This window comes from Sapajus apella, unplaced genomic scaffold, assembly GCF_009761245.1.
Source record: "Sapajus apella isolate SASKATOON/1434 unplaced genomic scaffold, GSC_monkey_1.0 scaffold47, whole genome shotgun sequence".
NCBI lineage: Eukaryota > Metazoa > Chordata > Mammalia > Primates > Cebidae > Sapajus > Sapajus apella.
The window spans coordinates 18,122,705-18,150,486 of record NW_022436987.1 but is presented as its reverse complement, the minus strand read 5'-3'; the positions used below and the strand labels follow the sequence as shown (position 1 = coordinate 18,150,486).

Sequence of the window (27,782 nt, the reverse complement as noted above, 5' to 3'; positions counted from 1 at the left end):
ATGGAAATGCCTAGATGTCCAGGCTGAAGTCTGCTGCAAGAGCAGCAGAACCTTTACCAGGGCAGTGCAAAGGGGAAACGTAGAGTTGGAGCCCCCACACAGAGTCTCCACTGGGTTACTACCTAGTGGAGCTGTGAGAATTGGCCACAGTCCTCCAGATCCCAGAATGGTAGACCCAGCAATAGATTGGAATGTTTGTCTTGAAAAGCTGCAGGCACACAATGCCAGCCTATTAAAGCAGCTGTAGAGGCTATTCCCTGCAGAGTCACAGGGGCAGAGCTGCTTAAGGCCTTGGGAGCCCACCCCTTATATCAGTGTGCTTTGAATGTGAGCCATGGAGTCAGAGGAGATTATCTTGAAGTTCTAAGGTTGAATGACTGCCCTACTGGGTTTTGGACTTGCATGGGGCCTACAACCTCTTTGTTTTGGCTGATTTTCCCTCCTGGATGAGGTCTATTAAACCAGTGTCTGCTACTCCACTGATTCTTGGAAGTAGCTCACTTGTTCTTAATTTTAGAGGCTCATAAGCAGAAGGAACTTGCCTAGTCTCAGACTTCGGAATTGAAATGCTGAGTTAATGCTGAAATGAGTTAAGAATTGGGGATTCTTGAGAAGGCATGATTGGTATTGAAATATGTGAAAGACATAAGCTTTGGGAAGTGCCAGGGGTGGGATGATGTGGTTTGGCTCTGAGTCCCTCCCCAAAATTTATGTTGAATTAAAATCCTCATATGCTAGAGGAGGGGCCGGGTTAGAAGTGATGATTGAATCATGGGGGCAGACTTCCTCTTAACTGTTCTCATGATGATGTATGAGTTTTCACAAGATCTGGGTTTTTAAAAGTGTGTAGCACGTCCCACTTTGCTCTCTCTCTCTCCTGCTGCCATATGAAGAAGCTGCTTGCTTCGCTTTGCCCTGACACCATGATTATAAGTTTCCTGAGGCCTAACCAGCCATGATTCCTGACTTGCGACTCAATTAAACCTCTTATCTTCATAAATTATCCAGCTTTATGTAGTTCTTTATAGAAGTATAAGAAAGGAATAATACATTTTTTTCCCTACATTTTTATGTCAATTTTATTTATTTATTCTCTGATCTTTATTATCTCTTTTTTTCCACTAATTTGGAATTTGGTTTTCTCTTATTTTCCTAATTATCTAGGATGCATCATTAGACTATTTGAAGTTTTTCTTTCTTGTCTTTTTTTTTTTTTTTTGATGAAGACACTTGCAGACTTATAGCTATAATCTTCCTTCTTACTACTGCTTTTAGTGTATTCTACAGGTTTCAATATTTTGAGTGTCCATTATCATGTTTTCATGTGTTTCCAGAAATTTTTTAAATTCCCTTCTTAATTTCTTCATTCACCCACTGGTCATTAAGAAGCATATTGTTTAATTTCCATGTATTTGTATAGTTTCTAAAATTTCCCTTTTTGTTAATTTCAAGTGTTATTCCATTGTGTCTACAGAAGATGCTCAATATTATTATTTAAATTTTTTGAATGTTTGAAAACTTGTTTTGTGAACCAAGAGATGGTCTATCTTTGAGAATAACCTATGTGCTGCGAATAATAATGTATATTCTGTAGTTCTTAAATAAAATGTTCTGTGAATATCTATTAAATCTATTTGGTCCATAGTACAGATTAAGTCTGATGTTTCTTTGTTGATTTTCTTCATCAAATGCTGAAAGTGGGGTGTTGAAGTCTCCAACTCTCATTTTATTAGGGCCTATCTCTCTCTTCAGTTCTAATAATATTTCCTTTATATATGTGGGTGCTCCAGTGTAGGATGCATATATATTTAAAATCGTTATAACCTCTGGATGACTTGATCCCTTTACCATAATATACTACCTTCTTTGTCTCTTCTTGCCATTTTTCTTAAAATATTTTTTGTCTGATACAAGTATAGTGACACTGGCTTTTTGGGGGTTCCACTGGCCTGCAATATCTTTTTACATTGCTTTATTGTCTGTCTACATGTGTCTGTATAGGTGAAGTGTGTTTCTTGTTGGAAAAAGATCAATGAGTCTTTTTTCTTTATTCATCCATTCAGCCAATCTATATATTTTGCTTAGAGACTTAAGTCCATTTACATTCAATGTTGTTATTAATAACTAAGGACTTATTCCTGTCATTTTGTTATTTGTTTTCTATTTTTTTGTGGTCCCTTCCTAATTTATTTTTTTCCTGTTTTCAATTTGTGAAGATGATTTTCTCTAGGGAAATGTTTTAGTTTCTTGATTTTTATTTTCCTTGTATTCATTGTATGTTTTTTCCTTTGAGCTTACCATGAGACTTGCTAATACTATCTTACAACCCATTATTTTAACCTGATAACAACCAGACACTACATGCATAAACAAACAAGCAGAAAGAAAACAAATAAAAGCTCACCCTAACTTCTTGCCCCAACATTTTAACTTTTGTTGTTTCTATTTATATCTTACTGTACTGTCTTAAAAATTTGTTGTATTACTTTGATTGGTTTATCATTTACTCTTTCTACTTAGAATAAGTCTAATTTACACACCACAGTTTCAGTGTTTTTATATTCTTTCTTTTACTGTATACTATTACCAGTACATTTTTGCCTCCAGGTGATTATTTATTGCTTATTAAGGTTCTTTTCTTTCTGATTGAAGTATACCTTTTAGCATTTCTTGTAGGACAGTTCTGGTATTGATGAATCCCTTAGTTTTTGTTTGTCTGGGAAAGTCTTTAGTTCTCCTTCATGTTTGAAGGATATTTTTGCTGGAGAAACTATTCTAGGATGAAAGGTTTTTCTTTCAGTACTTTAAATATGTCATGCCACTCTCTCCTGGACTGTAAGGTTTCCACTGAGAAGTCTGTTGTCAGACATATTGAAGCTCCATTGCATGTTATTTGTTTCTTTTGTCTTCCTGCTTTTAGGATCTGTTCTTTATCCTTGACGTTTGGGAGTTTGATTGTTAAATGCCTTGAGGCAGTGTCTTTGGGTTAAATCTCTTTGGTGTTCTATAACCTTCTTGTACTTAGGTATTAATATCTTTGTCTAGGTTTTGGAAATTTTCTGTTATTATCCCTTTGAATAAACCTTCTACCCCTACCTCTTTTTGTACTTCCTCTTTAAGCCCAATAATGCTTTAATTTGTCTTGTTGAAGGTATTTTCTAGATCCTGTAGGTGTGCTTCATTTTCTTTTTTTGTCATTTGTCTACTCTGTATTTTTTCAAATAGCCTATCTTTGAGATCACTAATTTTTCTGTTTGATCCATTCAATCAAAGGACTCAGATGCATTCTTCAGTATAACAACTGCATTTTTCAGGTGTAGAATTTCTGCTTAAGTCTTTTTAATTATTTCATTCTCTGTTAAATTTGTCTGATTTTTTATCTGTGTTACCTTGAATTTCTTTGAGTTTTCTCAGCATGGCTATTTTGAAACCTCTGTCTAAAGAGTCACATATTTTTGTTACTCCAGCATTGGTCCCCAGGATCTCATTTCGTTCAATTGTGAAGTCATGTTTTTCTGGATGGTGTTGATCCTAGTAGATGTTCTTTGGTGTCTGGGTATTGAAGAGTCACATATTTATTGCAGCCTTCACTGTCTGTTCTTATTTGTAGTCATCCTTCTTAGAAATGTTTCCAAGATATTTGAAAGGACTTGGTTGTTGTGATCTAACCTGTTTACATTTTAGCTGATATCCTAGCCCAGTAATGCCATGGTCCTTGAAGATTCATAGATGTACTGCCTTCATGGTCTTGGAAAAGATCTGGGAGAATTCTCTGGATTACCAGGCAGAAACTCTTGTTCTCTTCCCCTGCTTTCTCCCAAACAAATGGGATCTCTCTCTCTTCTTTAAGCCACCTGTAACTGGGCTGGAATGACACAGCTCCCCTGTGGCCACCACCATTATAATTGTGCTGGGTCATGCTTGAAGCCAGCAAAGCACTGTGACTTGCCCAACACCTATGGTAAAGGCTTCCTGGCTATTATCTATGTTTGCTCAAGGCCCTGGGACTCTACAATAAGCAGGCAGCAAACCATTCAGTCCTTTGTCTTTCCCTTTAGGGTGGTGAGTTCCCCCAGGTGCTGGGTTGGTCCAGAAGTACCATCAAGGAATCAGGAACTAGAATCAAAAACCTTAGAAGTCTACTTGGTCTTCTATTGTATTGCAGCTGAACTGGCACTCAAATCACAAGACACAGTTTCTCCTACTCTTGCCTCCCCTTTCCAAAAGCAAAGAAGCCTCACTTTATAGCCATCACCACCCCAGCCAAAAGTACTGCCAGACTACCACTTATTTTTGCTTAAGGACTCTTAAGTCATCCTGTGATGAATGCAGTCTGGCCTAGGATCCATCCTTCAGAGCAGTGGGCTTCCTGCCAGCCCAGAAAGTCCAGAAATGCTATCCAAGTGTCAAGTCCTCAAACTGGGGACCCCTCTATGGTGGTGTTGGTACCTAAGGTGCAAGACAAAGTCCTCTTTATTTTTCCCTCTGCTTTTCTTAAGCAAGAGTTTTGCCCCATAACTGTCACAGTTGGTGATGTGCTGAGTCTCTTCTGAAGCCAGCAAGTCTCAGTGGTTCACCAAGGCCCTAGATGTACTACTTGGGTATTGCTCCTGGTTATTCAGGGCCCAAGGGCTCTTCAGTTAGCAGGCGATGAATGCTGGCAGGACAGTGTCCTTTCCTTGATGGCAGCTGGTTCTTTTCTGGCCCAGGTGTATGTCTGTAAATGTCATCAGCGTGCTTGTACCTGGAATGGAGCCCTCATAAATCTGATCAGTGCTCTATCCTGTTGTGGCTGAGATGGTATCCAAGATGCAAGACAAAGTCCTCCCCACTCCTCCCTCTCTTGTCAAGCAGAAGGAAGGAGTCTCCTATGGAGTCACAAGTTGTACAGCCTGGGTTTAGGGAAGGAGTGCATGCCCCTCCCCCAAGGGGTAATGCCAGCACTGCCTTGCCTTCCCTACTTGGTGTCTAAGCATGTCATATGCCTCCACAGTCCACTGCCACTAGTCCTAGTTTAGCCCTAAGGCTTGCCTGAGAGTTTCAGTCCTTACAGCCTAGACTGCCTTTCAAATTTACTTAGAGATTGGGAGCATTGTGGCCATATGTGGTGAGGTTTGCAGGCATTCATTTTCCAAGCATGGAGATGTGCGATTCCCTCCTAGCTAGTGCTGGTTTAAATGCTCCCGCTGTAGGAAGGTGGCAGCTGAATGTGGTCTAGTTTTCCTGCCTGCTTTAACAGAATAGCACTGAGTTCAATGCCTGACAATTGCTGTGTTCTCCCTCCCTCAGCACCCACCCAGCCAGGGGTTGGGGAGGGGTGATGTCAGTGATACATTACTGTCTTTTTCTATTTTTTCAGTGCCTCTTTGAGTAATATGAAGTTAAAGCCAGGTACTGTGAATGTTCACCTGATTTTCAGTTCTTATAAGGGTGTTTTTTTCTATGTAGATAGTTGTTAACTTGGTTTCCTTGTGGAGGGGACTATCAGTGGAGCTTTCTATTCCACTACCTTGCTCCACCTCCTTGTGAGTTATTTTTAAACAATTCTCCCACCACTACAATTTTAGCTAAGTTTAGTAGGTTCCTAATTCTGACAAACTGCGCTATTGGGTATGCCTGATTTTGTTTATGTATGGAATCTTGAAAATTTCAGAGCACCAATTTAAATCATACCCTCCATTTATACATTTCCATAAACCAAAGGGACAATAAGTCTTTGAAGTTTATTCCTGTGTGTCTACTAATGAAATTGCAGGCTATTGTCCTTTAGTTTCCCCCTGCTACTTTCCCTGAGCTGGAGAAGTATATTTTACAAACTCTTTTTGGTGAGTTTCCCGTATTTCTTCTCTAGCATGTTATCTCTTTAGTGTGATTTATCCATTTTTTCTAAACCTAAACTGATTCTTTAGTCTACTTAATATTCTTTCTCTTACTGCTAAACTAACATCCATAAGCAATCCATGTCAGCCAAAATATCATTTGCTCAGTATGGCTGTCTTTGTTAAAAGAACTTATATCTTCTCTTATGATTCAAATAGTGCACTAATTTTGCTTAAGGAAATTTAAGAGGGTTTTTCCCAATGTTGATTTATTGGCCAAATATTTTGTTGTTTTTGAGTGCTTATTTATTGAGCATATTTTGTACTTCAAAATGTTGAGTTCCTTGGGATAGCAATATGTATAGTACTCAACCCACACAGACTTTTGTTTGATTTTGCCAGAGAGATTCCCCAAGGCAGTCTGCAAACATTGGTGCTATAAGTGGCAGGTATGTGAGCCCACAAAATTGCTCAAAAATTGACATTGATGTCAGATTTTCAAGTACAGTATTTTTTTTCCTTAGCTTTGCCCACCGTTCACCACAAAAACAAATGCTTTCTATGGTTGTCAGGTTATGCAATACTATCAAATTTGGACACACAGAAGATATTTATGTTCATCATGCAGGTCTGTCTTCAAAATCTTATCACCTAGGTTAATAGTTACACAGTAATCTGTAACTGATTTTGAACTAAGTTGTTTGCTTACATATTGGAGTCCATAGTTTCTGTGCTACCTTCCAAAGGGGGTCAAAATGAGGACCAAAAACACAGTAACATTAGAATTATTCTAGGTGTCCATTTACAAATTATATAACTGTAATCAAAAGACACCTTACAATTGACTCTAAATTGAAATCTTATCTGCTGAGTTCCATTCAAGAGCTTCAGCCTCAAAGTAGCTCTCTACAATCAAACATCTCTGTCGTTTATGGGCATACATAAATATATGTAAGAGATAATAGCATTTTCTTAATCACATTTGTTACTGACTTTCACCCAGACTCTCCTGTACTTTAGATTTAGTCAGAGAGGTGACCCAGATAGTTGGCATCAATTTAAGTTTGGTCATTTTCTTTTCATTTTTTCATTCCCAATCCAATGAAATAGAGTAGGTGAGGTACAGACTGACAATTTCTGCCTCTTCTATAGCCGGTGGATAAAACAATTGTGGAATTGTTTTATCCACCGGCTATAGAAGAGGCAGAAATTGTCAGTCTCAATCTAGACAGGTAAAAAGAAGGTCCAACCCATATCATTATTCTCCCCTTCAACACTGGGGGTCAAGTTCCAACATGGGATTTAGAGAGGTCAAACATTCAAAACATAGCAATGGACATGCCCAGTGCCTTCTCTGTTGCATGTTTTTTGACAAGGAATCACTTCTCCGCATTTACCTTTTTGTGGGAATGAATTTTTCACACCTCTTAATGAATATTCAGGATCTCAAATGGATATTTTTTTTGTAATATAACTACTTTTTAAAATTATTTATCATTTTTTCCACCCCCACCCTTTCCCCTGAGTCCCCAAAGTACTATGTAGCATTCTTATGCCATTGCATCTTCATAGCTTAGCTCTGATATATGAGTGAGAACATACGATGTTTGCAAATTGTGCTGCTAAAAACATGTGTGCAAGTGTCTTTTTTGTATAATAACTTTTTTTCTTCTGCATAGATACCTAGTAGTGGGACTGCTGGATCAAACAGTAGATCTACTTTTAGGTCTTTAAGGAATCTCCACACTGTTTCCCACAGTAATGTAAAATGTAGGTACAGGCCAAAATTTACCTTTTAAATAGGATATATTTTGAAGTGTCATGAACTTTCTAGTTTAAAATGCCAGTAGTCACAATGGGTAAGGATCACAGCCTTCTGCAAAAAGTCCTGAGTTAACATAACTGCAGATTACAGACCTTTCCAACATAATTTGAGCATGGGAATTGTAAGGTACTTAGGACTTTATTGTGTTATGATTCTTTGGCATTCGTTTCATAGTAACTTGATGTATTGGGACTAATAATGTAACAGAAGCAGTACATTCTCTCTCTAGAAACTAAACAATTCCATCAATTTATGCACCTTTTGCTTTTGTTTTTGAGCTGGAAGATAACTCAGGCTTTGGTTGAGAAATGTCTCTAGTTGCACTGGCTCAAGTTATGACTAAGAATTTTAATGTTTTTGCTAGGCTTTGTATATTAGTTGGATTAATTAGCTACTCTCCAGTGGTTATATGATAAGAGTTTGTAACTCATTCTTAGCTTGGTATTCATGTTGAGATGTTAACATTATATTAATACCATCAACTTCATGATAACAGTGCCTTTCAATAGAATCACATTTAAATTTTTTCTCACTAAGTTTACAATAAGCAGCTTACAATAATATAAATATCTCTAATGGAGCATGGAAAATGTTACTGAAAGCTAACAAAATGAATGAAAATTGACATTGGCTTTTTTGAAAGAAAGTATTAGCCAAATCAATCATAAAATAGCAATCTCCCTTAGATTGATGCCCGACTTGTATTATTAATACAGTATCTGGCATACATAATGCTGTTGTCTTTATTTCATCCTCTATACCATATATATTACCAGAATCACAGTATCAATTCATAATGATAAAGACGGGTGTCTATTATTCAAGAAAAAATACCAATTCTATCTATATGCATATAACTTAAAAATACATAAAAATCTAATAAAACTGAAAATAAAAAAATATAAATCTGAAATTATACATGGAGATGTCAGTGCTCCTCTCAATAATTAACCAAAAATGCAGACAGAAAATTAATAAGAACACAAAAGTCCTAAAGAACACTACCAACTAACTTGAACTAATTGGCATGTATAGGATGCTTCATAAAACAAGAGAGCATACATACAAATAGCATTTAAGATTAAATTTCTTACTTTACTCATAAATTGTTGCACATTCTGCACATGTACCCCACAACTTAAAGTATAATAAATTAAAAAAAATAAAAGTAAACATAAATTGCTCATGGAATGTTTCTTTCTTTTTACATTATGTGTGAATGTGTGTGTAGCACACTCTTACAAATATATATGGACATAAACATAAAAAATCAGAGTATGTGATAGAAAACATATTGGAAAAATCTCATTTAAAAAAGCAAAAAGAACATGAAACACTTAGTCATAAACTTATCAAGAAGCTTCCGAAATTGTATTTTTCTAACTATAGGATACATTAAAATATATCAAATATGCTATAATATTTTGTTACTGAATAATCTGATTATTAAATTATTAGTTTTTCCTAAATTAATGTATATATTTAACACAATTAAAATAGTCTCAGTATTTTTGTTTTTAAAAGTAGACAATATAATCATAAAATATATTAAAAGAACAATCAAGCAAAATAGCATTGAAAATTCTGAGGAAAAGGGGAAAACAGTAGAGATACTGAAAGGATAGACAGACAGTGAAAGGAACCCAGAATAGAAAATTTAAACATAAATCCAACTCCTTATGGGAATTAATAAACGCAAAAGGCTAACTTGAAATTGGTGAGGAAAAGATAACATTTTTTCACAAATGGTGATGGGATTATGTGATAGCCATGTGGAAAATGGAAAGTGACAAATCCATGTTTTAAACTATTCAGAAGGCTAAATCCCAAATGAAATCATGTAAACAGTAGAAGATGAGTACTAGCAAATAAGTACAGTGAATTAGTAAAATCCAAACATATAAGAGAAAAATATGAGCTTGATTGATTTAAAAATATTTCATAACAGCATTATAAAAATAAAAGTTTGATGAGAATACAGGGGAAATATCTATAGCATAATTCACAGCAAAATTGTGAATAATCTTATATTTAAATTTTATAAAGGTTTCTAAAAATAAAAATATAGTAAAATGGGCTACAGATTTGACAAATTTGTCAAAAAAAACCCACAAAAATATGTTAGCCATATCAGCACAGGATTTAAGATTTTCATTATTTCAAAATGTATGTGATTTTATTTTTATAACTCATATTCTTAAAATTACCAATTGCACCGTTTACTGGCTCAGTCCCATGGATATTAGGCAAATTGTTGTTATGTGGGAAGGCCATGTCTAAGGTTGCTTATTTAATAAGGAGTTAAGGTGTTTTCTAGCATGTCGGGAGTTTAGTGAAGTCTCAGAATAAACATGGAGAACTTTTCTGTAACAATATTTATTGTAAGATTCTTTTTGGGGGGCAACTTTGTTGGTATAATTTAATAATACTTAATTTAATTAAACTATTAATTATACATAATAGTAAGCAGCCAGGTTACATAGCAGAATGCAGGATTTGCTTTCCTGAATAATAATTTGAGAGTTCAAACAAATGTACTTGAAATGGGTCACTTGCAGGGGCTCCCATAGACCTACTAGAGGTACAACCTTATTATTCTTCTCTGACAGAAGCAGTAATCCAGAGAGAAAAGTAGTTTTTTGCTTTTTTTTCTCTTTTTTTCCCAAAATGGAGTCTTGCTCTGTCACCCAGGCTGGAGTGCAGTGGCACGATCATGGTTCACTGGAACCTCTGCCTCCCAGGTTCATGGGATTCTCTAGCCTCAGCCTCCTGAGCAACTGGGATTACAGGCACCCACCACCACACTTGGCTAATTATTGTATTTTTAGTAGAGACAGGGTTTCGCCCTGTTGGCCAGTTTGGTCTCCAACTCCTGACCTCAGGTGATGGGCCCACCTCGGCCTTCAAGTGCTGAGATTACAGGCATGAGGCACTGTACCCAGCCAGAGATAAAAGTTTCTAAAACACTGCTTTAGCTATTTGTTCCCATTTCTTCAACTACTCTTTCTCATTTTTATTTCAAAGTAGATCTTTCCAATTTTTTTACTCAAGTTTGCTTTGGAGGAAAGCACATTTTATTATCCAGGTTATACCAAAGTATCTAAGTGAAAAAAAATTGAGAACAAAAAAGGGAGAGAAAGAAAATAATGAAAGAGAGAAAGAGAGAGAAGGAAAGGAAAGAAGGATGGAAGGAAAAAAGAAAGGAAGGAAGGGAGGGAGGGAGAAAAGGGGGAAGGGAAGGGAGGGAGGAAGGACAAACTTGTGGCATTTTAAAATGAACTCCTTCATAAAACCAAACACAAATCCATTTATGTTTTAGAATGTACATATGTCTGTTTATCCTAATCTATCTTATTTTCTACTCAATTAAATTACTTAGCTAGGAGTGAAATAATTATATAGGCTATTTCTATTTTGGATCATTAATCCCCTATTCTATTAACTTAATGAAAAGATAATGCATTAAAAGGAAAGATTAAACTATTTCTCACTTTTCTATCTTTTGCATTTAGAACTCAGAGTTTCAAATTTTTTATAGCCTAAAACCTTCTAATGACTGAGCAATCATTTAAAAATTATATAATTATAATAAAATATGTATATTTATATTCCATCTGTGTGTGTGTCTATATATAATTTTGTGTATGTGTATATACATATACACACACAAATGAAAAAGGAAGAAAGAAAGCATGATTGGAAAGAAAAGAGAGAAATGGAAGAGGAAGAGAGATAAATAAATGAAAAAGAAGAAAAGAGAATAATGCAGAATGGAAGAATTTTCTTAGTGGAAGAGATTTTAGGGATAATCTTCCACAGAAGGAAACTGAGACTGAGTATCAGTCTGTCCAGGAACATACAGCAAGCCAGTGGCAGGCCAGATGAAGAAAATTCCCTTGTTTTTAATATTCCCATTCTTCTACATTCATGGAGTTTGAAGTTGCATGGTTTTATGTAAGCATCAAGTTGTTTTGCTGAAACATTACTATTTAACTGCTATCTACTCAATCTATATTTAGTTATTAAGTCATTGACAGTAAAGTCAATTTGTCACTATCTCCACAAAGTCTGACAATTGCATAGCTATAAGACACACTCTGACTTGAATTTGGAAAAAAAAAAAGATTACTTAATATCTGTAATTTTTAAAATACTTCACTTACCATATTCAGAATACAAGGTTGATCTTTTTTATAAGCATTAAACATACTGGATTCTGCCATTTTTTTCAATTTTGGAATTCCATAATATATTCATTTTTCAATGCCTCTTTATTTTAAGCTTTAGATCCCATTTAATGGTTACTCTTCTCATTTAATTTTGAAGAGATATTAGGGCTCATGACATTGGGTTATCCTAACAACAGAACATTTCCAAGGTCTCCCTTCTTCCTGTTCTGTGTAAAACTATTATGACTGATAACAGTAATGTATAATAAGGAAAAACAAATGCATATAGTATCTGACAGGAGTGATTCTCTACATTCAAAGTTGCATCCATTTTCAGATTTGTATTATAGGTAAGTCAGATGGACAGCCAGCTAATAAACTGTCTGATTTTTTATTTATTGTCCTAAACATCACAATGTATTCATAATAATTTACATTTAAAATTTTGGGAGTGAGAGCTAACATTAACCTGTATATTTTTTTAGGAATGCTATTGATACGAGGTGCTATATAATTCAGAAAAGAACAAAAATGACAAAAATGGCTAAAATATAAAAGTAGTATAGTTTATTATAAATGAAATAAAGTAATATATAAGTTTAAAACAAATTTAAGATATATGACATAAAATATCATAACTCATTTTGTTTATTTGTATAATAGTCAATTATTTTATTATTAATATTACAATAAAAATGATAGGAAGATAGATTTTGCTGAGTGAATACCATGTATGGAGTTCTGTGCTAATTGCTATAAATGCATCATTTACTCCTCTGGAAGAAAATGGTATAGATATCTCTCATTTTACTGGCAAGGAAGGTGAGGCTCAGAGAGAGGACTTGACATGCCTATGGCCAACTGCTAATGTTTTAGACACTCAGAATTTGAACTCAAACCTGGGAGTTACTAACTTTTATGTTGTTATGTGAATCTTTTTCTCTGTATATTTTATGTTTCAATTTTCCCTCCAAGCATTTCCAAAACATCTTCCTCAGAGAAGCATTAACAATTTTCAGAAGATAAAAAAAAGGCAATCAATGGAGGGTGAATACATAATTTAATCATTTTTTCCCTGGCTAAGAAGTAAACAACATTGGCCTTCAAGCTCACTGACAACTTGATAAAGTTCAAACTTATAATTCTTGCCTTTGGTGCTTCAGAATGTAGTACTCCTAATTCTAAAGGTTATTGCAAAAATGCACTCTGTATCATAACTAGGGGGTGCTGCTTTACTCTCAAGCACATTTCCTCCTTGTCTCATGCCTCCCTCATCTTATCTATGGGAAAACCAGATAAAAGTGCCTCAGAAATATGCACCAATACACATAATGCAATGTTTTTATTTTAATGTTCATTTTAAAAACAGGAATTCAGTTACATAAATTTAAATTCAAATAACACTACATCTTTACAATTAAAATTAGCAAATTATGACCCATTATATTTAGCCAACAATTTCTGCAGAAATTGGTTCCTATAATATAAAGTAATAATATATAGCAAAATTAAAGGTGAAGTGGAGAAACAATTGCTGACTATCTTCAAATCATAATGAATTAATAAAAAAATCAATAAATAACTGAATAAATAAAAAAGCAAAATACATGCTTTTTAAAAAACCTCAAGTAATACATTACCATATTTTGCTATTAAGTTATTCACTCAGATATGTAGACTGAATGCCTACCTTCTCATGCCAGGCATTGCTCTAGCACAAGTGGGCTAAATAATCTAACGGGAGAGTAAGAAAATAAGTAAATGTAAATGATAATATTAGCAAATAGCAAATATATGCTATGAAGAAAATGAAATGCATAAAATAGGGGAAAATGACCTGGTATAAAAGTAGATAATAAGACTTGAGTCTTGTCTTGATCCACTCCTGGTTCATATTGGATATGCCATTTGGGGGGTTGAAAGACTGGTTAGAATGTCCTAGATGGATAATAATGATAAATTTCTACCCATACACTTCAAAAATATGATCTCACACCTTGCCTGAGCAGGAGCCTCCAAAATCTTTCCCCTTCTTTTACTTGCCTGCTCTGACTAATCTTCAGAAACTGCTTTTTCCAAACTATTTCTCTTGAAATCACTAGCCTTAAAGTTATTAATAGAATTATATTAGCAGTAGCTCACATCCATAATTCTATCACTTTGGGAGCCTCAGATGGGCATATTGCTTGAGGTCAGAAGTTGAGACCAGCCTGGGCAACATAGCAAAACCCTGTCTCTACTAAAAATACAAAAAGTAAACAGATGTGGTGGTGTGTGCATGTGGTCCCAGCTACTTGGGAGGCTGAGGAGGAGGGATCACTTGAGCCCGGGAGGTCAAGGCTTCAGTGAGCCATAATTGTTCCACTGCACTGTAGCCTCGGTGACAGAGCCAGACCCTGTCTCAAAATAGCAACAACAAAGACTTTTATGAACCACTACATGGTAAATCTTAATCCTAAAGCTTAAATTACACAACCATATGATGTGCAATCCTTCAGGAATGATGCTTGTTTATCTTTGCCTAACTTAACATTTCCCAAACTTTAATTATTGAATGCCCATCTTAAATATTTGTTAGCATTGTCTTGGATTTGTAGATGTTACTATGATGACATTATAGCTCACTTGGCATTTTATTCAGCTCATTCTCCATAGGATGAAGTTAATAAAATGCAAAGTAAGCTATAATGAAGAGAATGAATGGTATTATAATGTTCTAAAATATTTGTATGCTTATAGAGAGAAGCCTTGAAAATTAAACAGAAAGTGACAGTCAATGCCAGTTTCTAGTATTCTTCATGTAAAATCTCACGGTGTGTCGATGTATACATTTTTAAAGATGCAAATCAAAGAAGTATAGAAATAAATATGCCATTAGCTTACAGAGTTATTAATAAAAATGTTCACTTTATATGTGGAAAGTTAAAGAAAATCACAGCTGGATGGTTGCAAAAGGTGATTACCAAAGCCACCCACCTATGTTTTATTAATACTTATGTTTCCATTGTTCTTTGTGAAATTTTTCTAGTGTCTTTGTGAGTGTAGTTTCTAACTTTCACTGTCAGCACAGAGAATATTTTTAAAAATTTTTTAAACTTCTCACAGGAAATATAAGGCACAATAAGTTCAAGCTGCTTTATACAGTGTTAAAAGTAATAAATAATTGTTACTTCAATTTGTAAAAAATGTAAGTACATTTTTATTTAGCAGTGCATTTTAAATGAAAGTAAAACAGCTTGCCTAATAAAAATACATTATTATCTAGGACAACAAACATGTAAATTGCTACTAGCCCTACACACAAGTGCAACATCTGTCTCCAGCAGATGTGTCTGAGATATTGAGGACATCTTCTAATTAATGGCTGTTGTTCATAAAAATAGCAAGAGCTTAGTCTTTCTGAACGGTGATAGCACAATTTCAATAACTAGAATAGTTTTAGATATGCTAAAGTTTCTGAAACTCTTCTAATACTGTTTATATAAACTTTAAATGTTTATTTATTTTACAGGTAAACTTTAATTGCAAATTATCAGTTCTGCTCCGTTTTCTTATATATTTCACAAGCCCACATTCTATAAATGATGCTTAGGAAAAAATTAACACTGCATGTTTTGTGTTTTGAGAATGATAATATTTTCATAATATACCTAATTAAAGTCTCATCTGGAAATTAATGAAATGATCATCTATTGATTTTCTTTAGAACCTCTTTGTAGTAACATTATTACAAAATAATGTTATTACTTTGGAGTAACGTTATCACTCTAAAATATATACCTAGCCACACATGCAAGTAAGCATAATTAAATTTTTTGTAAGCAAAAACTATAAATTCTTTATCCTAAATATTGGATTTCAAGTATATAATATTTACAGAATGATGTTTAACACATATTATAATTCACATAGATTTTCCAATTTTCCATTCATTACACTGTCTATGTTAAGAAGAAAATGACTTCAGAAAATTTACATGATATTCTGCAAACAATAAAACAGTCTCCATTTACTTTTTTTTTTTTCTTTTTTGAGACAGAGTCTCATTCTCTCACCCAGGCTGGAGTGCAGTGTAGTGATCTCTGCTCACTGCAACCTCTGCCTCCTAGGTTCAAGCAAATCTCTGCTTCAGTCTCCCAAATAGCTACCATGCCTGGCTAATTTTTGTATTTTTAGTACAGACTGGCTTTCACCACCTTGGTCAGGCTGGTCTTGAACTCCTGACCTCATGATTCACCTGCCTTGGCCTCCCAAAGTTCTGGATTACAGGCGTGAGCCAGTGGACTTGGCCTCCATTTATTTTTATCAAAGTTGTTATAAGAAATCACTAATATGCATATTTACTTCCATTGAAAATGGAGAATCAAATTTAAAAAAATTAATCTGTAAGTATTATAGATATATAATTAGGGTGCATGTGATATTTAGAATACAATGTGTAGTGATCAAATTTGGATAATTGGGATATCCATCCTCTCAAATATTTGAGGTAAAGATGATATGTTGTTTAATGTTGCCACTGTTAAACTTAAAAAATAATCATATTAAATACTATCTCAAGGTTCTTTCATTTATTTAGTCAACATTACATTCTAAAGATTTATCCATGTTCTTACATATGACAGAAGTTCATTTTTCTGTATTGTTAGTTAATATTCTATTGTGTAAATATATTATTTTCTTCTATTGTTAACACATGGTTATGCCTACATAGTTTTGCTATTGTAATCATCTGTTGTGAATATTATTGAATACATACACATACATATTTCTTTGGTGTATAATTATGGGATTCTAAGCATGTTCAATTTTAAAAGACAGTGCCAGAGGTTTTGTCAAAGTAAATGATGAATTTATGCTACCAGCAATAATGTATAACAAACTGAATTGAAACAAAACCTATCCAAATTTTTTTTAAGATTGTTTATTGAATCACATTGAATGATTTAAAAACTGCATGTCATTATGGTCTTAATTTTCATTTTCTGAATTTCTAGTGAGATTGAATACCTAATTTGTATTTTTCTTTTTATGAAATGCTAATTTTTATATCTGGTTTTTTTTTTGCCTTTTTCTTATAAAGTTTAACCTCATATATTGTGATATGAATCCTTTGTAAGTCATAGATGTTGGAAAATACTTACTTTCTGTTTATAGTTTGGATTTATAGTTGCTATCTTTTGAGGAATGTTGTTCTTAACCTTAATGTAGTCAAGTGACTGGGCGAAAGCAAATAAATTATAAAGATGAATCTTCAAATAAAAGTTTTATTTTGGAAAACAGATTTGCAATTCAAGGCATATACACAGACCTGGATGGTCTTTGGTATGTCCAAAAAATATAGAGAACAGGGGTTTCATTTAAATAGAAATATTGCCTATTGTTGTATAAGAAAAGTCATTGATATTAGCCAAGTTTTTGGTAGCTGATTGATGAGTGATGATAGCAGGTGAAACCAATCTTAGAGTTGTGGCATTTTGTTTCAGCAGCTACTAGGTAAAATTGGTCTAGAGGTTATAGTAGGTCCTTTTGGCAGCTGGCTTGCAGATAATCTGTGGGCAGATGCTTGTGCTCCACATATTTCTCTTTTCCACAGTCTTGCCTTTGAACTCAAATGTAATTGGTTGTGATAAGATAACTTCAATTCATGTAGTCAATTTCCACAAAACTATTGTTATTAGCATATTTTTCATCTTAATTAACACATCTTTTGCTTATGCCTGTAAATGTTAGCATCAAATTGTCAAGTTTTTCAAAAATATTGTTGGAATCATTATTCAAATTGCATTCAACCTATAAACCACTTTGAACAGAATTGATAATAACGATCCTATCATTCAGGTTAAAGTAAATGTTTCTACAAAAATAAGAATGCTAATATAACAACATTTTATTTCTCTTTTATGGGCTCAGATACTTCTTTATGGCCACTGAACTCTGTCAGGGATTCAGAACTCCAGGCTAGATCTGTTTTTGTAACACCTCCACCTCAAGATGGGGTTTCAAGATTTACCAGAGCAAGAAAAAATAATAAAAAAGAGGGTAGAAATTGAGCATCAGTCCTTACATATTTAGTCCCCAAAATGATATGTTACTTCTTAGCTTTTATAATGCCTGGTCACATGTATCTATCTAACTTTGAAAGCGGAAAGGAAAAGAAGTTCCCTGTATTTTCAGGATCTGTGGGACTATATACATATATAGTCCCACATATATACATTCACACACACACATACACACACACATATATGTGTGTATATCTATATAACTGCTATTTCTCTCTCTCTATATATATAATATATATAATTGGGGATATTATTAATTGGGGATATATATATATTATATATAATTGGGGACATTATTATAATTGGGGATATATATAATAGTATATATATAATTATAATATATCATTGGTACTATATATATTTATATATAATATATATTATATATTATTTTATATATATGATATATTATATATAATATATATATTACTACATCTCTATATAGTCTGTGGGACTATATATATAGCTACTGTATATATCTATATCTATATAGATATATACATATAACTACTACCTCTACATAACAGGATACTGAATTACTCTATTACTAAATGTGGCCATGACCATTAATTTTAGTTTCCTTTAATGTCATTCAGTAAATTGAATCAGAATATCTGCAGGCTTGGGTATTCTCTTAAAGCTTATATTCTTATATTCTTATAAACCTTCCCAAGTTACTGGAATGTCTAGCAAAGAGTATGAAGCATTAATAGAGATACTTATGTAAAGAATGGCAGTCTGAGGAGCTCCAAGAACACATATTGCAACAAAACAAACATAACTGACAAAACATCAAAATCACAACAAAAATTTAATATATTTGGAAATTGTTCTAAGAACATACACCAAATAAAGAGATGTTTATTCAAGAAAAAATTAAAACTAGGTAAGAATGGAGTTTGTGGGATTTGAGCAACATGTTTCCCTCTTCCCAAGCTCAGTGTAATGTAAGTTCTGCTCTAGGCAAGAGTTACCAAAAAGATGAAACTCGCTTTCCTCCTAGCTCTGGCCTATAGCTATGGCATTTTCTCAAGATGCGAAGACTGCCATCATTACTCATCCTCCCTTTCTTCTTCTTTGAGTGATCAAATTCTAGGCAAGAAAGGGTAAGAACTGAGGGACTCCTTTCCTCCACTCTGTCCTAACTGTTAGGGTGGAGGCTCCACCCAGCAGACTCTGAATACTGGTGCCCCAATTGCTCTTGCTCAAGTTCACTCATAGAGTGGAGGTTCCATACCATAATAAAACCAGAGCCAAGAAAACCAGAAGTTACTATTCCAATTCTGCACCATAGTTTGTAAAGTAAGTGTCAGTCAGAGAAAAGACAGCTACTTTCTGTCACCTGAACTCCACAGTAATGGCAGATATTTTGCCACGGAAAAAAGACTATAAGAACAGAAAGATTCAAAGATTAAAGGCAGGCTATAAGAACAGAAAGATTCAAAGATTAAAGGCATACTATAAGAACAGAAAGATTCAAAGATTATAAAATAAAATGAACTTAAAAGATTAGCCTCAAAAATTGTTCCTGCAAGCCAGCCCAAATTTAATTGGATCAGAATGTGGACCAATTTATGCCCCAAGGCACTGCCAGAACAATAGACGGCAATCAGCTGGCAGTAAGTGGAGGCTAACAGCTACTTATTATATAGAGGCAGACATCTTAGTGAAGAGATGAAAGAAAGATGCAAAAAGGACCTTGCTACAATCGCTGTCATTCCAGGATGACCGTGCCCATACACAAGTCTGCATCTTCTGAACAGCAACATCAACAGCTGCATAATATGCAGGGCACGATATTTACTAAAATAGTCTAGCAAAGTCACTAAATGAATAAGTAAGCAGTAAGAAAAACAAGCTCTGAGAAGGACGGGGTAGATAATCAGTGTCCTGAATTGCTACTGTATAATTTGAAAAATATCCGGTATTACTGATTTCACAGGAAAAAAAAAAAAAAAAACAGGCAACAGGTATCAATATCTCATCAAATAGAAATCAGAGATGAAGTGATGAGATAATGGAGCCACAAGTTCTAGGCACCTTCAGCTGCTTAGCTACTTATTGAGGACAGCTGCCCTATAGAATCACCTGGAACCACAAAGGCCTGTGCACACATGGAATATAAGTCACTGCTACTTTTGAGTGGTTATTTGTTTCATGCAGCATGACAGCCTATTCTAATTACTTCAGAATCTATTAAGACACCATAGAGAAAAGAACAAGAGTATTTCTTAATTGAAAGTAGAAAATTTCATAATCGTTTTAATAGGATTAATACAAATACATAAAAATGATTACAATTATCCTAGAGATTTAAATACATACAGATTAGAATTTAGATTCTTTTTGCTTGATATTATTAAATTTTGGATTGTTTCCTTTATTGCATTATTTGTGTCTGAATGACATTTCACAAAGACACATGGTTTATCAGCTTACTGACCCATCTATCATGTGTAGGATTACTGTAGTAGGGCCTATGATTTCATTTAGTATTCAATTAATATGTCATTGCACTCATTAGTTGAATACCTTGTTCATTCACTCAGTCGGTTATTCGTTCAGCAATCTTTATTGATCACCAGCCATGTATCAGATGTTATTGTAAATACAGAGAATAGAAATGTAGCAATAAAATAACACTTTTGAGCCCCCTTTTTCTTTGTACTTGATATAATTTTAATGTATAATCATAACAAATTATAAGATCAATCAGATTCCTTTTTTGGTTTTTCAGATAAGAAAACTAAGTCTCAGGAGGTTAAGTAATATACATAAATTCACAGAGCCAATAAGGGGCAGAAGTGGGATTTACAGGCATATCTAATAACAGATTTCATATCCATTCCTTATGCTTACATTGACATATAACTCAGATTGCAGAGGACAGTCCTGTAACACACCTGCTATTCTAGTGTAAATACTAGTAGTTCTCTTTTATGATTAAAAATGGGTTGGTTTGGAAAATGGAGTATGTGGCCCCCTGACTTAAGTTCTACTGGTTATAACTGCTCACAGCATAGAAAAAGGGAGTGCTGGTGAGTTTAGAGATATTCTGAACAGTGATTAAATGTGAAATGAATAGCAAGCTCAATAGCTTTCTACCTCATCTTTTTCCTTTGCAGCAAACTAGATTAACTGGAAAAAAAAGTATTAAAATAAAAAGGAAAGGTTTTCTGTAAAGAAATTTATTGACAATCAAATAATATCCAGGAAGTAAAAACTAGAGAAAAGTCACACAACTGAAAGTCACACAAAAAGAGTCCATAGTAATTATTTATGACTTTTTCCATCTTGTTATACACTGAATTATGCAATAGTTCCAACTGCAGAGGTCATTTCGATAAGTAGAAAAGTACAGGGTATTGAATGCAAAGAGGAATATCCTAAATAAACATAATTGGTCCCTGAACATAGTGCTCATTGAATTTATGGCCCAACAAATGGATCAAAATGCAGCAAAGTAGAAATTTATTTATCGAATGATACATCCCTCAGAGGGTCAGTTTGGTAGATTATATATCAATTCCATGGCATCACCGTGAGATTAATTTGTGTTTCATAGAAAAAGACTGAGATTTACATAGTTGTAGTACTGAGATATTGAAAGCTATTTCATTTTGAGGTAAATTCAATAGTTATTCCTTTCTCTTAAAAGTTACACAATGAGAGTAATTGTCCAGAAGAGAAAGTGTCCTATTCTAGGAACTTAACTGTAGTGTAAGGTTTTAATCCTTTTTGTTTAAAGAATACAAACATGAAAAACATTATCTAATTAATAAAGCAATATTATCTCCAAACATTTTCTGAAATGATGAGTTATGCTGAAAACTGGTGAATTAACTTTACCATCATTTTCTATAATTTGTAATTAAAATGTTTACATAACAGAAATAGTATAATCTAAGATAAAGAATAAATCTATTGAAGCTACATTTTTTTTTTTTTTTGAGATGGAGTTTCACTCTCTCGCCTAGGCTGGAATGCGGTGGCGTGATTCCAGCTCACTGCAACCTCTGCCTCCCAGGTTCAGGTGATTCTCCTGCCTCAGCCTCCTGAGTAGCTGGGATTATAGGCACCCACCACCATACCCAGCTAATGTTTGTCCCAGCTAATGTTTGTATTTATTTTTTTGGTGGAGTTGGAATTTCACCTAGTCAGCCAGGGTGGTCTCAATCTCCTGACCTCATGATTCAACGGCCTCAGCCTCACAAAAGTGCTGGGATTACAGGCGTGACCCACCATATCCATATGCTATGCCAGTACTATTTATACCTAACCTAAAGAAACATAAGAAACAAAATTCTAATTAAAATTAAATTTAATAAAATGTTAATGATTAAAATTTTTTAACATTTAAAAAATGATAAATTTTTAACTTGAAATGATTTTTTTTAACTTTTCCTTTTAGAATTTACATTTTACTTTTCTTAATACTGATCCCAATCTAAAAAAAACGCTCACAGTTCTAGATAAATGATACATAAATGAATTAAATAATTATCTAGTTCAAAGACAAACATGGTTTCAAATATTTAATCTTCTACATAACAGTCAACTCATTTGGGAAAATTGTTTATTATCTTACATTTTCAGTTTCTTTATAAAATAAAGATAATATTTCTATTTTAGAGCTCTTAGGAAAATGGAAGGTAATTCAAGAGAAATACCTAGTATAATTCCTAGAACACAATAGGTGTTCAAAAAAGTTTTTGCTTTATTATTAACAAGTAATTTTTATTTATGTCTATGTCCCAGAAAATGTATTAGACATTATAAAATAACTAATTTATACATACATGTATCATTTGGATGTCAACTTCCCAGATACTTGATATAGTAGTAATTTAATTTTAATAATTCTAAGGGCTATTACTAAAGTCATTTCACAAATACACAAATTTAATTTCAGAAAAAAAATTTCCAGACTGCAATTATTAATTATTGAGGGCACAATGTTAACCCACGGAGCTATATAATGCTGTCCATAAACATATTTTATTTAAAAAATTTTCAAGTGATGACAAATCATGGAGATGGTAGAACAAGATGATCTGAAATAAAGTGACTATGAGACAGCAGAGAGTGAGCAGCATGCTTTAAAAACGGTAGTTAAAGAAGGCCTCTCTGGAGGTGAACTGAAGCCAAGACTTAATGATGTGCATACCCAGGGGAAGAGCACTTTAGGCAAAGAGAAGTTCAAATATCCTTATGAAGAAAATTCTTCTCATTTCAGAATATAAAGAGACTGGAGCGTAGTTCAATGTGGCAATAGAAAGAAATATAGATGAAGGCAGAAAGATGGCACACTGAGCTATTTTTCTAAGACCATAGTAGCTATTCTAAGTTGAGATACTAATCTATGTAAAATGAAAGGACGATAAGCTAGAGAAAGATAAATTTAGTTTCATTTTTTTAATATCTGGTAGAGGTTGGTATATGGGGCATGAACTAAGAGTGGGTGTCAGATAATAGTGGATCATATTAATGCAGAAGAAGAGAAAGATGATCACAGATTGGACCCTTGTAATGGAAATGTAAAGGAGTGTATAGGTTTGAGGTACATTGAGAAATATTTTGGAGTTTTTCAAAAATCTACAGAACTTGCTGATGGATTGGACATGGAGGGAGTAAAATGAGAAACATTCAAAGATGACACTTGATATTTGACACTGAGCAAATAAGCATAGACTTTTGAAATTTAATTTGGATAGATAATACGGCTTTAGACGGTCAAAATGGGGGGCAGATATTTCAGCGGGAGCGATCATATGAAATAAAGGCTTTTGGCAAGAAGGTAAAGGAGGAGGTTTGAAAATTAAGCGAGACATTTTGGCACTAACTTGGGATTATAAAATGCCTCCGTAAGTGGCAAATTTATTAACTTTCCTAATACTAAAGGTTAAGTTCACAGGGACATTTAATGAGAGTTTCTAGTCCCCAAAACCACCACAATTCATTATGTTCCATTACTCAGATATCTGTTCATTAACAGTGATGATTATAATAGCTAGCATTTTTAACTTACACAATGACAATTACTATATTCAGCACATTGTGACATTTAGGAGACAGGAGTGGAAAATTAATAACCCAAGATAAACAGTAGAACTGATATTTTGTTATTACAATCCAACATTTTCCTTGCATTTAATAACAAACTAAAGCTTAGTGTTTGCAAATGTCTCTGGCAACAGGATTGAGAAAATTGAACAATCTTTTAGGGAAAAAAAACTGGTGAAAATATTATAGGTAAAAAACAGGGTGAATATCAAGAAACAACATGAGATAAGCATACCAAGAAGGAAACATTGTTAAAAACATATAAATGCACTAGGGCAAGATATGAGACTTGTACATAAGCCAAGTTTGGGATTATGTGCCAATTAATGTATCATGTAACACAGTCAAGCAGGATTTGAGATTATACACTGATGAACATCACATTAAATTTGAGAAAGTTAAAATTATGTCAAGTAATCTCTCAAACAATAGTGCAATTAAATTGGAAATCAACTCCAAAAGGAACCCTCAAATCCATGCAAGTACATGAAAAGAAAATAACCTGCTCCTGAATGATCATTGAGTCAACAATAAAATCAAGATGGAAATCAAAAAGTTCTTCAAACTGAAAACTAATAGTGGCATAACCTATAAAAACCACTGAGATACAGCAAAGGTGGCACTAAGAGAAGTTTATTGCTTTAAATGCCTACATCAAAAAGTCCAAAAGAGCACAAATAGACAATGTAAGCACACCTCCAAGGAACTGGGGAAACAAGAACAAACTAAACCCTAACCCAGCAGAAGAAAAGAAGTACAAAAATCAGAGCAGAACTAAATAAAATTGAAAACAAACAAAAAAACAACACAAAAGATATGTGAAACAAAAAGCTGGTTCTGTAAAAAGATGAAATAAAATTGATAGACCATTAGTGAGGTTAACCAAGAAAAGAAGTGAGAATATCAAAATAAGCTCAATTGGAAATGAAATGGGAGATATTACAAGGGATACCACAGAAATGCAAAAGATCATTCAAGGCTACTATGAACACCTTTACATGTGTAAACTAGAAAACGTAGAGGAGATGGATAAATTCCTGGATATATACAACCCTCCTAGATTAAATCAGGAAGAAATACAAACTCTGATCAGACTAACAACAAGCAGCAAGAATGAAATTGTAATAAAAACATTATCAACAAAAAATTCCAGGACCAGATAGATTCACAGCTGAATTTTATTAGACATTCAAAGAAGAATTGGTATCAATCCTATTGACACTATTCCACAAGAAAGAAAAGAGGGAATCCTAGCTAAATAATTCTATGAAGCCAGAATCACCCTAATATCAAAACCAGGAAAGGACATAACACAAAAAGAAAACTACAGACCAATATTACTGATGAACATAGATACAAAAATCCTCAACAAAATACTAGCTACCCGAATTTAACTGCATATCAAGATAATCCACCATGATCAAGTGGGTTTCATACCAGAGATGCAGGTATGCTTTAACATATGGAAATCAATAAATGTGATACACAACTAAAACAGAATTTAAAACAAAAATCATATGATCATCTCATTAGACACAAGAAAAATCCAGCTTCACTTTATGATTAAAACCCTCAGCAAAATTGGCATAGAAGGGACATAACTTAATGTAATAAAAGCCAGCTATGACAAACCCACACCCAACATTATACCGAACGGGGAAATGTTCAAAGTATCCCTCGCCGAGAACTGGAACCAAGCAAGAATGCCCACTTTCATCATTTCTATTTGGCACAGTACTGAAATCTAGTCAGAGCAATTAGAGAAGAGAAAGAAATAAAGGACATCCAAATAAATAATGAAGAAGTCAAATTGTCATTGTTTGCTGATGATGTGATTGTGTACCTAGAAAACCCTAAAGATGCATCCAAAAAGCTCCTAGAACTGTAAGTGATTTCAGCAAAATTTCAGGATACAGGATTAGTGTCCACAAATCAATAGCTCTGCTATACATCAACAGTGACCAAGCTGAAAATCAAATTAAGAAATTAAACCTTTTTTACAATAGCTGCAAAACAACAAATAAATACTTAGGAATATACCTAACCAAGGAGGTAAAAGACATCTACAAGGAAAACTACAAAACACTGCTGAAAGAAATCATAGACGACACAAACAAATGAAAACACATCCATGCTCATGGATGGGTAGAATCAAAATAGTATAAATTATCAAATTGCCAAAAGTAAGCTATGAATTCAATGCAATTTGCATCAAAATACCATGTATATTCTTCACAGAACTAGAAAACACAATCCTAAAATTCATATGGAACCAAAAAAGAGCCTGCATAGCCAAAGTGAGACTAAACAACAACAACAACAAAATCTGGAGGCATTACCTTACCTGACTTCAAGCTATACTATATGGCCATAGTCACAAAAACAGCATGGTACTGGTATTAAAATATGCACATAGACTAATGAAACAGAATAAATAACCCGGAAATAGAGCTACGTACTTACAGCCTACTGATCTTTGACAAAGCAAACAAAAACTTAAAGTGGGGAAAAGACACCCTATTCATCAAATGGAGCTGGGATAACTGGCTAACCACATGTAGAAATATGAAAATATGACACTGGATCCTCATCTCTCACCTCATACAAAAATCAATTCCAGATAGCTCAAGGACTTAAATTTAAAACCTAAAACCATAAAATTTTAGAAGATAATGTTGGAAAAACCCTTCTAGACACTGGCTTAGGGAAAGAATTCATGACCAGAAACTCAAACGCAAATGCAACAAAAAGAAAGATAAATGTATGGGACTTAATTAAACTAAAATGCTTCTGCACTGCAAAGGAAACAATCAGCAGAGTAAAAAGACAACCCACGGAGTGGGAGAAAATCTCTGCAATCTATACATCTGATAAAGGACTAATATCCAGAATCTACAAGGAACTCAAATTAGCCAAGAAAACAACAAACAATTCCATGAAAAAGTGGGCTAATGACATGAATAGACAATTCTCAAGATATACAAATGGCCAACAAACATATTAAAAAATGCTCAGCATCACTAATTATCAGAAAAATGCAAAACCACAATGTGATACCAAGTTACTCCTGGAAAAATGTTCATAATCAAAAATCAAAAAATAATAGATGTTGGCATGGATGTGGTGAAAAGGGAACACTTTTACACTGTTAGCAGGAATGTAAACTAGTAAAACTGTGGAAAAGAATGTGGAGATTCCTTAAAGAACCAAAAGTAGACCTACTGTTTGATCCAGTCATCCCACTACTGAGTAACTAGTCAGAGAAAAATAAGTCATTGTACAAAAAAGATACTTGTACATTCATGTTTATAGCAGCAAAATTTGCAATTGCAAAAATATGGAACCAGCCCAAATTCCCATAAATCAGTAAGTGGATAAAGAAAATGTGGTACAGATATATACCATGGAATATTACTCAGCCATAAAAAGGAACAAAATAATGCCATCCACAGAAACCTGGATGGAAGTGAAGTAACTCAAGAACGGAAAACCAAGCATTGCATTTCTCACTTATAAATGGGAGCTAAGCTAGGAGGATACAAATGCATATGAATAATGCAATGGACTTTAGGGACTCAAGGGAAAGGGTGTGAGGCCAGTGAGAGATAAAAGACAACACATTGGATACAGTGTACACTGCTCAAGTGGCACCAAAATCTCAGAAATCACCACTAAAGAACTTATTCATGTAACCAAACACCACCTGCTCTGCAAAAACCTATTGAAATAAAAAATAAATTTAAAAATGAAATAAAGTAAAATTAAAAAAGGAAGGGCTCAAAGAGTACATATTATATGCTAGCTTGTGTGGGGAGCAAATAAGAATATATAGTCACATTTTCTT

At 33.9% G+C, this 27,782-nt stretch overlaps 1 long non-coding RNA gene across 1 annotated transcript; it reads left to right on the top strand.

Moving 5' to 3' along the window:
• Positions 1-2,268: 2,268 nt before the first annotated feature.
• Positions 2,269-27,782, top strand: LOC116525238. The gene is made up of 3 exons (XR_004257631.1): positions 2,269-2,494; positions 18,812-18,817; positions 27,771-27,782. It is a non-coding gene; the product is annotated as an uncharacterized LOC116525238 (long non-coding RNA).